General features: G+C 36.6%; 1 long non-coding RNA gene across 7 annotated transcripts in view; it reads right to left on the bottom strand.

Moving 5' to 3' along the window:
* LOC109499079 overlaps positions 1-14384 on the bottom strand; it is a 283874-nt gene that overhangs the window by 23336 nt on the left and 246154 nt on the right. For 6 of the 7 annotated variants that reach the window (XR_006596974.1, XR_006596972.1, XR_006596969.1 and 3 more), the window contains one exon: positions 553-807. The exons of the other annotated variant lie outside the window; for it this stretch is intronic. This is a non-coding gene — a long non-coding RNA (uncharacterized LOC109499079). The remainder of the gene's footprint in view (positions 1-552; positions 808-14384) is intronic. 7 annotated transcript variants of the gene reach the window in all.

The following is a 14384-nucleotide window of genomic DNA, read 5'->3' as shown; positions in this document are numbered from 1 at the left end:
CTACTCATTCATGCCTTATATTTTAATTTTACTTCCTAGCTGAATATAAATACGTACTAAGTTCTAAATAACTGCTGCCATGGAGCAAAGCAAAGATATACATTTGTCTACTAAAAACAAGGTAAGAAACCATTAGAATATCAGACCTCAAAGCCTAGCTTCACCCAGGAACAAAAAGAAGGGGGTGGGAGGTAATAGTTCTTTGGTAGTAAAGTGTTACTGGTTTTAGAGTACTGAGAAAGAGGGATGGAGTGGCGCATATAGAGAATGACTTCAGAAGGTTCTACCACTACTCAAGAATGACAAGATAAAATCCAGCTTCTGAGTCCCAATGTACATGGTAAAAGAATAGAATTTCATAATAAAAGAGGAAAAGCATGCACCCATCTTAGGTAAAAATCTTTTGGGGTCAATGCTGAATTAAATCCAATGACTCACTGAAATACTGGCAAGTTCCTGCCATTGGCATTGATGCTTTAAACAGAGATGGGACATTTGAAAGGTAGCAAATTTGATTCCTCAACATTGGACCAGCCACAGTTTTTGCCTTACTCAGCCTGGTGGTTGTGTTGATTCCAAATCATACGAGGAGAGTAGGCCCATGGCTTAAAACATCCCCACGGCGTCTCGATGATTAACTCAGCAGCTTGAGCTATTCCAAATGTTGCTCTCTTGTCGGAGAAAAAGAATAAATACATTGGGTGTGAGTGATGGCCAGCGAGGGAAAGCTGGAATGTTTGCTCAGCCTCAGTGTTTTGCGAGTTGAACAGCTTTCCAAAGCCACTTTTTTTCCCTCTCCAGATGTTCCTAAGGAAGATGCAAATGAGCATATTTTAATGTTGCAAAACTGTCACATCCTGTCCAAGGAACCTAACAGAATGTCATCAGGTCCAGCAGGTCTCCTTTCGGATGGGGAATGTCTGTATTGCTATCAATCATATAATCAGAGGACTCCTAACAAAATGCATACTGTTTTCCTCTTTCAAAACTACAGGCATTTCTCAATATTTTCATCCACACTATCTTAAATTAGTTTATTTTCTTGTAAATACTAGCTCATAAGTGTTATCCTATAATGTAGCTGCTGACACATTATTTCACAATATTACCTCTGATATTTATGGGTGACTCTACTTCACAGATGCGTAGCCTGAGGAACAGAGAATGTAAGTAGACTTGCCCAGCATCTCTCCCGCCTGAATGGAAACAAGTATAAAAAAAAAAAAAAAACAACACGTTTCCCCTTTATTTTCCCTCAAGCTATCATTAGTTAGTTTTGGTTGTTTGTTTTCTTCCCAGGTTACACCATTTTTAAGGTGTTAATAGTATCACAAGGTTTCAGTTCTGAGTATAGCAAATGAGAGTTCAGAGATTCTCTGTTGATCTCCTGGCAGAAAGAAAGGGCACTGCAGGATCTGTGCCCAGCCCTGATTCATCCTATCCAATGAGAGCATCTGTCCCAGTCTGGATTAGCCAGAACTGAAATTTGAGAATATTTTCAGAGGCTCAACTAGAGGAAGGCCTTAGAATTTGGGCTAATAAAAGAATTCTGTGGATGCCAGAAAAGGAAAAGAAGAGAACACAAAGGCATAAGAGAAAAGGCACAATCCCTACAGTATACACAAGCTATGACTCTGCCTCGCCAAAAAGCTGATTAAAATAGAAAAACTTACTCATCTAAATATTTGCAAATATCTTCATCACCACATAATTTAGGAAACATGAAATTTGACTAAACAGTCCAGGTTTCATCAGATTTTTTAGCTTAATATGAAGTCTGTCTAGAATGTCCAAAATGAAAAATAAATCCATCAATTATCTGGTTCCCTTCTGATATATTTGTTATAGTTAGTGAGCCAATATTGGTATATTATTAATTAAAGTCCATAGTTTACTTAGTTTTTACCTAATGTCCTTTTTTGTGTGTGTTCTAGGAGCCCATTCAGGATACCACATTACATTTAGTCATCATGCCCTCCTTAGGCTCCTCTCATCTGTGATAGTTTCTCAGGATTTTCCTTGTTTTTGATGATTTGACATTTTTGAAGAATACCAGTCATGTATTTTGTAGGATGCCTCATTATTGGAATTGCCTCATGTTTGCCTTGTGATAAGACTGGAGTTATGGGAGTTTAAGGAGATCATAAAGTTCTCACCCCAATAAAAAGATATTTGTAACTATATGAGGTGATAAATGTTAACTAAACTTACTGTAGCAATCACTCACTACACACACACACACACACACACACACACACACTTATATAACTCCAGATTATATTATAAATATAATCATTACATTATATACCTTAAACTGATACAGTGTTACATATCAATTATATCTCAATAAAATCAGAGGTCTTAATAAAATCTGGAGTTATGGGTTATTCAAAGGAAAACCACAGAGATAAAGTGCCATTCTCATATTATATCAAGGGTACATGCTATCAACATGATTTATAGTTACTGATGTTAGACTTGGTCACCTGGTTAAGGGTGTGTCAGATTTCTCCACTGTAAAGTTACTCTTTCCCTGCCTTTTCATAGAATATACTTTTGGAAGTAAGTCACTATGTACAGCCTAAACTCAAGGAGTGGGGAGTTCTGCTCCCCCTTCCAGAGGGTTGAGTATCTGTAGTTTATTTTGAATCCTTCTTCATCCTTCAGAGATTTTTCTCTTCTTCATTTATTAATTTATCCAGTCATTTATTTATATCAGCATAAACACATTGATATTTCATTTATACTTCAATATATACACACATATACACTTTATATATATAAAGTATATACTTCATATAACCTGAAGTATATAATATTATATAATGAAGTGTAATCCAATACTACATTATTTATTTTGTTGCTCAAATTGTTCCAGCTTTGGCCCTTGGGTATTCTTTCGGTTGGTTTCTGATCAATGTGTGGGGTCTTTCTTTCCTGCTTTCTTTCCTTCCTTCTTTCTTTTTTATTCTTTTGAACATTTCCTTATTTTCTCACACTACAAGATGCTCTAGGCTCACCTTTTATATCTCTTGTTGCAATCCTAGAATCAGTCATTTCCCCCAAGAAACTTTTACCCCTTTTATCAGAGAATAGTATTACAAACCAAGATCTGGGTACTAAGTGTGGTCCTTGCTCCTATAATGTCATTTCTTTTAGGCCATCTCATCTGACAGAGCAAAAATATATGTTTTTATACTAACCCATGTATATACATAGATGCATAATAAGTCTTTCTATATGTAACCATCTGTAGCTATATTAAGTGAAACACATATTGAACTGGTATTTTCAGCTCTAATCCACTTCCACATGGATCCTTCTCACATCTTCTTCTTGTTTATGTGCAAACTCCTACTCCAACAGTGAGAAACTTGACCCTGCCATCAATTTTCTTAATCCAGTATACATGTATAGCAGTATCAGAATTGCTAATCTGAACTCCTTTGAGAAACAACTTCATCAACTTCAGTATAGTGTTATATACTATCTCTTTGTCTTCAGTCTTACATACATCACTTTTCTCCAAAGATACTTAGTTCAGCCCCTTTTCCCCATATTCTTCAGTGAGTTTGTATCATACATCTGTAATATAGTTAGATGTTCTTGTTAGGGTCTGCATTCTTTCCTGAGCTCCCCTAACCTTCTAAATGACTTTAAAAAGTTATTCCCAAGGCTCAAGGCAGTGGTTGCCCCACCCTTTGACCAAGGAGGTAGCCCTGATGATCTCTGAATCACCTTTGGGTTCAGTCTTCCCTTTTCTCGAAGAATAATGCAGCTGAATAGTTCTATTTCCATCCTGTTCCCTTTGGTCCAAACTGGCAGTGTTTGTTGGTATAATCCCTTCTTTATTCCTGGCTTCTGTGGAGATGTCTGATTAGATCTGTGGTTCACATTTATAGTAATCCCCTTATCAAATGGTTGTCCAGCCATACCCTCAGTGTTCTCTTCAGAGTATATTTTCTCATTAAAATTTTTTTAATGTTTATTTATGTTTGAGAGAGAGAGAGAGAGAGAGAGAACGAGTAGGGGAAGACAGAGAGAGAGGGAGACACAGAATCCGAAGTAAGCTCCAGGCTCTGAGCTATCTGCACACACTCCGACATGGGGCTCGAACTCACGAACCATGAGATCATGACCTGAGCCAAAGTCGGACACTCAACAACTGAGCCACCCAGGTGCCCTTCATTTTCTGCAATAGACATAGGCTGAGCATTTTCCAGATCCCTCAATTCTGGTTTTTTTGCTTAACAATTCCTTCAATTTATCTCTCTCCTCTCAAATTTTCTGTAAGTAATAAGAAGAAACCAAGTCACTCCATCAACACTTTGCTTAGAAATCACCTGCACTAAATACTAGAACACCAACACAACTCACCACTTAACTTCCGTATTTCTACCAATATTCCCTTCGTGAGCTAATCTACGCTTTTTTTAGTATGCACCTCAAAACTCCTCCAGTCTCCACCCATTACCCAGTTTCAATGCTGCCTCCATATTTTTAGTTATTTTTTATAGAAGCAGCCCACTTCTTGGTACCAAATCTTGTACTGATCTGCTTGGGCTGCCGTAACAAAATACCACAGACTGCATGGCTCAAATAACAGAAATTTATTTTCTCACAGTTTTGTACAGTGGACGGTCAAAGATCAAGCTTCTTGCAGAGTTCAGGTTCTGGTAAGAGCTCTCTTCCTATCTTGCAAATGGCCATCATCAACTTGCTGTGTCCTCATGTGATTCTCCTTGGTGTGTGCACAGAGAGATATCTCCCTTTTCCTCTTCTTATAATGTTACCAATCCTATTGGAATATAGCCCACCCTTGTGATCACATTGGTGGCTTGGGCCTCAACATATGAACTTGAGGTGGGAAGACACAATTCAGTTCATAGTAGTACACATTACAGCTCATTCTTTGCGCTATATACTTTTATGCATTTTGACAGATGTGTGACATCTCATATTCACAACTACACTATTATACAGAATAATTTCACTGTCCTAAAAATCCCCTGTGCTTCATTATTCATCCTTTACTCCTCCCACTGAACCCTTGACAACCACCGATCATTTTGCTCTTTCTATAATTTTACTTTATCTAGCTATTTCGATCATTATAGACAAGCAAACTGTGCAACATTTCTGTACCTAGATTATGTATATTCGAAGTGTACAAACATAATCTCTCAAGACATCTAAAAAGTTAAAAGTTTGAACTAAAAGAACTTCTAGATCCTATTTCATCTCAGATACTATAAGATATTATGATTTGTCCTGTTATTTCCCTATCAAGAGTGAAAGCAATTCTCTAAGCTTCTGTTGACATGAACTTACAACTGCTGAATACACACAGACCTCTGTATGTTATCTCTTATCCATCATAAAATAATGTCTCATATTTCCTTCTTGTTTTCTCTAATTTAAACTTAGAATTCATGACCAGACTAAAATATATTAAAGTACCAAGTTGTAACTGATATTCAAAAATGCAATTACATGTATGATTAGCTTCAAGAAAATCCATATAAGTAAACTCACTCTATTATTCCCATTAAAAAATAATTTACTGAAATATTTATTTAAATAATACACCCTCTCAGTGCATTCCAAATTAGATTAAATTAACAAAAATGAATTTGATATGTCACTCCTCAGCTGATTTATAGCTACACCTCTGCAAATAAAAATCGTCAACCTGGCAGAATGATAAAATAACAAAACTTATAAATCTAGTTTTTCATATCTTTTACAAAAGCTTTATCAAGGAGACTGCTCTTTGTTAGGAATCAAATCCTCCTATTTGCAATAATTCTCTCTTAGTTTGTGTGGAAGTTTTAAAATATGTCTGCAAGTTTTCTGACATGCTTCCCATCAAATCTGAGCCAATTTAGTAACTGGCTTATAACCAAAAAAATGTAACAAAAGTGATCCTATACAAGTGCAAAGGTTAGGTCCAAAAGAACCATATAGCTTCTACCTGATTCTTTTGGGAAACACTTTGGAGGAAGCCAGCAAACATATAAGAAGAGTCACCACCTTGAGACTTCCATGCTGCAGAGGCTACCTGTGGGATCCCAGGTCCCTACTTTCAGCTGAGCTCAGCAATTGAGTTATTTCAACCCAGGCTTCAGATTTGTGCATCAGGAGCTTTCAGGTGATTTCGGACAGTAGCTGCCATCTTCAGCCTTTGAGTATTGCCACCTGAGGTCCCAGATATTATAGAGTGGAGACAAGCCAACCTCATTGTGCCCTATTTGAATTCCTAACCAAAATAATCAATTCTTTATGCCACTAAGTTTTGGGGGGTTTACTGTAATGGTAGTAAAAACTGGAAGAGTTTGTTTCTCCCCAAAGCAGACCCTTGATTAGGATTTGATTGCAAGTACATTATTTGGGAGCTCATCCCAGGAAACAACACTTTGAGAGGAGGAAAAGTAGAATAGAGAAGGAAGAAAGTCAATATAAGTATGTCAGTGAGTAAGTCACAGCTGTGCTCAAATGGGATCCCTTGCTACTAGGGACCTCTGGAAGATGGTGTAGAAAACGCTTCTAAGTTGTTCTACCTGATGTGTAAGGAAACTGGGGTATTTATCCATCAACATTCATTCACCATTGGTTGAGAAGTGTTCTAGGGTGTTAATATCCAGGCATCTGACCTGCCCTACACATGGGCTGAGCACTCTTCTGCAGAAAATTCATAGGAACTTAAAGGAAAAAGTTGTGAACTTGGAATGATGAGTGCAGAGGGGGATATAAAAAGAGCCTCAAATCTGCTGAGCAGGAGTTTTTAAACTGACATCCATTGAGCCATGATTGGATTTACAATGGTCTACCAACTTTTGGAAACTATTTATCAAATTCCACATATGTGAACATGTGTATATTTTTCTATGAGGGAATTCCGGATTTTGTCCAAATGGTCCAAGTGGTCTCTGAGGCAAAAAATGGTTAAGAATAAGAAGCCAAGATAACAAAAAGGGTTATTCACCTTAGGCTCTCTTTCTTATACCAGATAACCAGAATCAATAATAATTGTTGTTGTTATTAAATAATAGATAGGTATACAGTACTTAAACAGTAAGTCTTAGGAAACTGTATGGAACTATAGCAACCAAAACTTACTGGCAAAAAGACTGATTATCATACTGTTCCCTTGGCAGAAGAATTTTGGCAGATGAAGAAGCTAGGGAATGTCCAAGAAAAAATAGTCATACTTCAACCACTGCCAAGATATGTGGTTTCACAAACAATACTTAGGCATCTGGTGGACAAGGCGATAAGTTATATCTTTATGAATAGTCTAAGAGTGACACATTTAAGCACTTCTTTCTCATCAATGATGAATATTTTTATTAATACAAGATAATAAAGCAATAATACTCCAATGACAACCATAATAAGAATGGAAATCAATAAAATGCACTGATACCAAGACAATCTCAAAGGCATGTCCTCAGCACTACACTCAAGCAAAGTTTTCTTCTTTTAGTCAACTCCCTCCAGACTCAAAGAAAGGAGATCAGTTCCAAAAAAAAAAAAAAACAAAATACAAAAAAAAACTGTCAAATTATGCCTGATGGAATTTGGTATTCAGTTAATTGATACCTTAAGACTACCTTAATACATCTGCAAAACTGTAGCCACTCAAGGGTACTGTTTGACTAAATTTTTATTTTTTCAATTAGTTATGTTGGCTTTTGCATCTCATTTCAATTTACAGCTATAAGACTAGTCCACCATTGACCATATTCCTAAATACTTCTCAAGTATTTTGTATGAATTCAAAGACAGTAAAAGCAAAGTGAATTTGAGTATAGTTTACAAATTCCTAAGCTAAAAAGTAAAATGAAAGTACTTCTAACTCTAGGGTTGCAAAAGACATCATTTGATTTCCTTTAATAAAAGATGCCTGTCACCTATGTCTGAACCAACTATTTAAGCTGTTTTTCCTAGCTCTTGGAGTAAGGGGCTGTACCTCCTGTTACCAAGCCTCTCCGCACTCCTTCACCCCATGAGCGAGTCACTCATCCAAATACTGTTTTGTTAATGTTTTCCTAAGAGTGTCTGTTGATGATAATTTGTTACTAAGAAGCCCATAATGACTTTTAATTATAGTATCTACTGTCACATACTATCATTTAAATCTCAATGGATGTCACTTTCTCCTTCTCACTCAGAAAAAAATACAACATTTTCCCCTTCAAACATCTGCATTAGCACATAGTTTATGTTTTCCTTGGATAGGTTAAGTGAGTTACAAAATGCTGGCTTCTGAAATTACTATTTGATTTGAATTAGCCCAAATATGGAAAAAATCCTATTATCTGTCTGTCCATAATCTATATATAAAAGACACAATGCTATTTCAATAAGTACAAAAAAACTGTGTTGTTAATGTTATTGGAAAAAAGTCTTAGAATATAGCTTTGTAGTTCTTAAATGTCTTCACAGCCTTTCAACTGTGAAGTTGATATAAATATTATTATAGAAAATGCCACCATATATTTGAACTACTTATCATTTTGCATGCTGCAATAAATTCCATGGAAGTATTAAGCTCTCCCCTATCAAAATTAAAAACCAATATAAAACATGTGAATACTAAACTTATCTCAATCAGGGATTGGTAAGATATCCCTGGGAAAGTTGTATTATTAAATTATGAGCTCATTTATATATGCTTATTACTATCTGACCACATGATTAGACTTCAGATACAGCTAACTGAAAGCTTTTTTTTTAATCAGTAAGGCACCAATTGTTTTATCACTTTAATTTCATAGAACAAGTATGGTTATCTTTTTACTGATTTATCTGATTTTATTAATTCATTGAACCATTTAAGTTATTTGTATATGTGGACATAATTTTTAGCTTATATACAAAAGAAAAAAATTAGAAAATAAATTATAATAAATTTTTCAGCTATGTCTCAAGGGGTTATGACTAGTTAAGAAATGGTAATGACCACTTAACTGCAAAGAAACTCACTAAGAAGAATAACATACATTCTAAATCCTCCTCTGATGGGAAAAGGAGAAGATAATCAGTGGTAGATTATGTTAGTGGGCTTCTCTGAGCAGCACCAAGCAAGTGTATCTTTCACCTAAAGTTGCAGGCAATCAAAATTGCACAGTGTCAAGAGCCAAGTGGGAGACATAAAGGAATCCAAGACCAAAACAGAGAGAAGAGTCTAAATAGGTCCACCAGAGCAGATTTTAAGAATAAAAGACACCACGAAGTCCACACTAACAGCCACAAAACCAAGAAGGGTGATTAGGATCAGGATGAGAAGAAACAAAGACTGCACCTGGGTAATTACACTGGGCAATATATGGGCAATCGTTGAGCAAGATCTGAGGGATATGATGCATGAAACACCTGGAAGGAATCATTCCCATCCTACCAATACACAGAAGCCGGTGGAATGGAAGACCAACTACCAAACCAAGTTGAATCAGAATGATTACCTGGAAATAATGAAAATGTAAAGCACAAGACTGAGTTTCAAAACTCTAGTAAAAAACAAGGATAAGAACAAGGAAACATTCAGCTCCTAACTCTGTAGGTTTTCCATGTCAATCATAGATTCTGCTTTTCATATGGAAATCAGAAATAGGAATGATTGATGCTGACTTAATTACCAAACCACAAAATAAAATAAGAACTCATTGAAACATGTACACTACCGGTAAAATTACAGTGTTTCCAAAAACCTTATTTTCTGAGTACATAATGAAAGACTAGAGTGAAGAAGGTAAATATCTATGTTTTAAAGAAAAATACTAAGAATGATAAAAACATTTCATTTTAAAGATAGGACCAATGTTTCTATCAGGTGTAGATAAAAACTAAAGCTATCAACCTGGAAATCTTCCAGCAGGTCCTGAAACATTCTTAACTCTTGGATGAATACTCAGCACATAAAAAATTAAAAGACTTTCATCAGTGATAGGTTATTTTCCCATTTGTAAACAATTAAGAGTATTTGATTACTACCAACTATTTGATAATCCATTCAACAAATATTTACAGAGTATCTGATATATACTCAGCACTTTACTATAGGTACTAATCATGGTTCCTCTCCTCAAGCAACTCATAGTTAGTCAGGAAGATAAGAGAGAAACTCAGCAAAGAATCAGAGAGCAATTCAGCATTAAGCTATAATGTTGAGCCATGTTTTGGTTATTTTAGGAGAAAAGGGACAAGATACTGGCTGACAATATCCATTTGAAAAGGGATGATAATAATGAGAAAGTGGAAGAGAAAGTGAAGAAAGGGAAAGAGGAGGAAGACAAACAGTTTTTTTTTTTTAATTTTTTTTTCAACGTTTATTTATTTTTGCGACAGAGAGAGACAGAGCATGAACGGGGGAGGGGCAGAGAGAGAGGGAGACACAGAATCAGAAACAGGCTCCAGGCTCTGAGCCATCAGCCCAGAGCCTGACGTGGGGCTCGAACTCACGGACCGCGAGATCGTGACCTGGCTGAAGTCGGACGGTTAACCAACTGCGCCACCCAGGCGCCCCGACAATCAGTTTTTGTTATGTGTTAGGCACTAGGCTATGTTCTTTACATACAGTAGCTGTTTTTTATAAGCTCATATTAATTACAACAATAAAAACATCTAATAATTTTTACTGCTCTTATTTTTTGAGTGCTAGACAAATATTTACAAATATCAACTCCTCCAACCCTTACAATAAGTCCTGTAAAATGGGGTTTTCCCCCACTTCACAGATTGGAGCCTCTCTTGGGTTGCACTCTAGCACCACTATACCATAAATCAGTGTGTAGCCTGAAGGTGGATTAATCTCCTTTATTTTTAATTTAATTTTCTTCTGCAGAACTAAGAAAGTTTAGAACTTTCTGAAGAAATACTACTAAAATAAAATAAGCAAAGGTAAAACACAAGAAAAGAAAAATTAAAAGGCAATACCATGACCTAAACAAACAAAATACAAAGTGTATTGAAAGATCATGTGTTCGGGGCGCCTGGGTGGTGCAGTCGGTTAAGCGTCCGACTTCAGCCAGGTCACGATCTCGCGGTCCGTGAGTTCGAGCCCCACATCAGGCTCTGGGCTGATGGCTCAGAACCTGGAGCCTGTTTCCGATTCTGTGTCTCCCTCTCTCTCTGCCCCTCCCCCGTTCACGCTCTGTCTCTCTCTGTCCCCAAAATAAATAAAAACGTTGAAAAAAAATTAAAAAAAAAAAAAGATCATGTGTTCAATTTGAGAACACATGTGTTCAAAAAGATCATGTGTTCAATTCTTAAGCCCATTTCTTCCAGTTCTCTTTTCCTAGATACCTCCTACTCATTCTTTAGGATTCAGGTCAAGAGTCATGCCCCTGACCAAGACACACATGTGCAGACACACACACACACACACACACACACACACACACACACCTCATCATTGTGAAGTCTGATCCAAGTACTCCTTTGGCTTTCCATACATAACACACTACATCTCCCTGACTTCGAACACATCACACTTCAAGGCTGACATATTGTCAACATATTCTGATGCCCATTTGATGGAGATAATTCTTACCACCTCTGAGGAAAGAGCCTCTCTGTTTTGATCAGTGACCAGACTAAGAGCTCAAGGTAGGAGAGATCTCAACTTGATGCAAAAAAGTCAAGGGAACAGAGGTGGGGTGAGAAAAGCAGAACCCTACAGTTACTGAGCACCCCTGATGGGCTGAGCATTTCGCATTTAGATTTCCCTTATTCTTACAATCACCCTACCAGAGTTTATGCACTAACATTTTAAGGTTCTGGAGCTCTGCTTCAACTACCTCTGTACATTTAGTTTGACTCCTAACAAGTATCTAAACCCCTACAAGATAGAAGCAGCTAAATAATAAGGAGAAGGAGAAAGTTACTAAAAGTCATAAAGATACCAATGGAGGATCCAACTTAACCAAAATGAATGCAAAGAAATTACAAAAGAAACTCAAAAACACCCTGACACCCATTTAATGTTAAGGCAAACAGCCCTAAATTCCTCAGTAGTTCCTGAGAGCATCATTGTATAATAAAAACATTTAAGAATTAATGTTAGGGGCGCCTGGGTGGCTCAGGCAGTTAAATGTCAGACGTCAGCTCAGGTCACGATCTCACAGCTCAAGAGTTTGAGCCGCGCATTGGCCTCTGTGCTGACAGCTCAGAGCCTGGAACCTGCTTCGGGTTCTGTGTCTTGCTCTTTTCCTGCCCCTCCCCTGCTCACATACACATACACCCACTCTCTCTCTCTCAAAAATAAATATTTAAAATTTTTTTAAAGAATTAATGTTAATAATGATTGCAATCACAAATAAAGATCAGTTTATATTAATTATACTTTATTTTACAAAAATTAATGTTTTATAATTTATTATTATTATATTCAACATTAAAATATTAAAGCTAGCACAAATAAACTGGCCCTCAACAACCTAAAAATCCCAACAAAATAAAATAACTCACTCCTTAGCAAGATTAAAGGTCTCAAGATTTCCTTGCATCAGGCGGTTGCTCACATATGAGAAGCATTTCTTTTTTTAAAAAGTTAAAGAATTGTGAAGGCTGATGTTTAGAATGTTTATTTCTCCCAAGTCTGCCTATAAAAATACAGTGAAACTTTATTAAATAGTAAGCCAGTAAAATGCAGTGTTAAATTATTTGCACAGGGACTGGACTGAAGTTTGCATTTGCATTATCTATGTATAATTACGAAAATTATTAGTAAATCAAAATCTCCAGGGAGATGCTTAAGCAAATCAAGGGAAGGATTGATTGGCATTCATTCTCTCTCAATCTCATCTTTGGAGAACACACTGAGATTTCCAAATATCTAGAGGCACAAAAGGGGTTACATGAAAAAAATAGAGTGAAAGAATAAGGTTTTAAACAAAGGATACAGGCTGAGTGAATTATTCAATATTAAATGGCTTTTCAAGTTGCAAGACAAGAATGAAGACTTTGTCACTTCGTTCTGGGTGACATGTTGACAGATAGATAGCTCAGCAGAGGACAAAGTTTTTATATGCCTGTAATAAGAACATTAACGAATTTGACAGTAGACAGCAGCTTGTACAAACTGCTGTGCTGATACCATTCTCTGTCCAAAGACGACAAGTAATGATAATGATGAAAATTAAGCAAGGAGGGTGAAATTAATCAGGTTACAAAGAATACTGAGAATAAATACAGATGGGGAGACTCCTATGCATCTGACATCTTCAAAATGACTAACATTTTAGATGTATGGTTATTACCAGCCAAGTGCTTTTCCTTTATCTCTTGTTCTCTATTCTCTTACCCAGCCCAAATGAACCTAAAATCATTCCAGGCTGCATTTGGTAAAGCCTTATCTTTTAGAAGACAGTAGAGAATGCTTTAGAATATGTCAAAATAGAGAGTTAAAAGCCAGGAGTGGAGTATGAAATTAAGTTTGTGAAATGACCTATGAGTAAACACAAATGACATATATGTGCATATTGTGCTTATTACATGCCAGGCACCTTACTAAATCTAGAATTAAACAAGATACACAAAATCATCATTTTCCTAAAGTTCACGTTCAAGTGGTTAAAATAGAAAAAAATAGTCAAATAAATGGACAAGCAAATTAACAAATATGCACATACATTTCCTTATGAAGGAAATAAGATGGTGAACTACAGTGACTGAGAGAGGTTATGATAGATAGGTGATCAGAGAAGGCCTCTCAGAAGATATCAATAATATCTCAGTGAATTTGGAGAAAAGATCTAGGGCATTTATGGCACTTTTGCAAAGAAATTTTAGCATGATTGCTGAATTAGATATAAAAGCGGCTAATGTTCAATAGGCCATCACTATCTGGGGTTATCTGTTCCACTGGACAGATATTATGTGCATCCCTATAGGGAAAAAAAATCCATGAGTAAAAAAGGGAGCTTTGCTAAGTCTATAGTGAGCTGAGACCTAAGGGATGAGAATGAGTAAGTCAAACAAAAAGATGGGGATGCTGGAAGGATGGGGGAGCAGTGAATGCTCTAGATATAGAGGGAGGAGTAAGTGCAATGGCCAAGAGATAGGCAAGGATTAGAAGAACTGAAAGGAGGCCAGTGTGGCTAAAGCAGAGTGGTCAAGGAGGAGAGCAACATGGGAGGAGGCTGATGAGGAAGGGAAGAGCCAGTTCATGCAGAAGCTTTTAAGTTGGATTTTTACTGTAAGATTAATTGGAACCCACAAGTTGGAAGGGATGATCATATATATGTTTCTAATAGGTCACCCTTACTTCTATATGGAGGTGGACTGTACGGGAGGAGAGTTGAAATAAGGAGTCCTGGTAGACTGTTAGTTTATTTCAGTAGTTCTGGCAAGACCTGATGGCAGTTTGAATAGAAATGAAA

Source organism: Felis catus, chromosome B1 (genome assembly GCF_018350175.1).
Source record: "Felis catus isolate Fca126 chromosome B1, F.catus_Fca126_mat1.0, whole genome shotgun sequence".
Lineage (NCBI taxonomy): Eukaryota > Metazoa > Chordata > Mammalia > Carnivora > Felidae > Felis > Felis catus.
The sequence above is the reverse complement of the archived record's forward strand: the minus strand, read 5'-3'. Positions and strand labels throughout refer to the sequence as shown.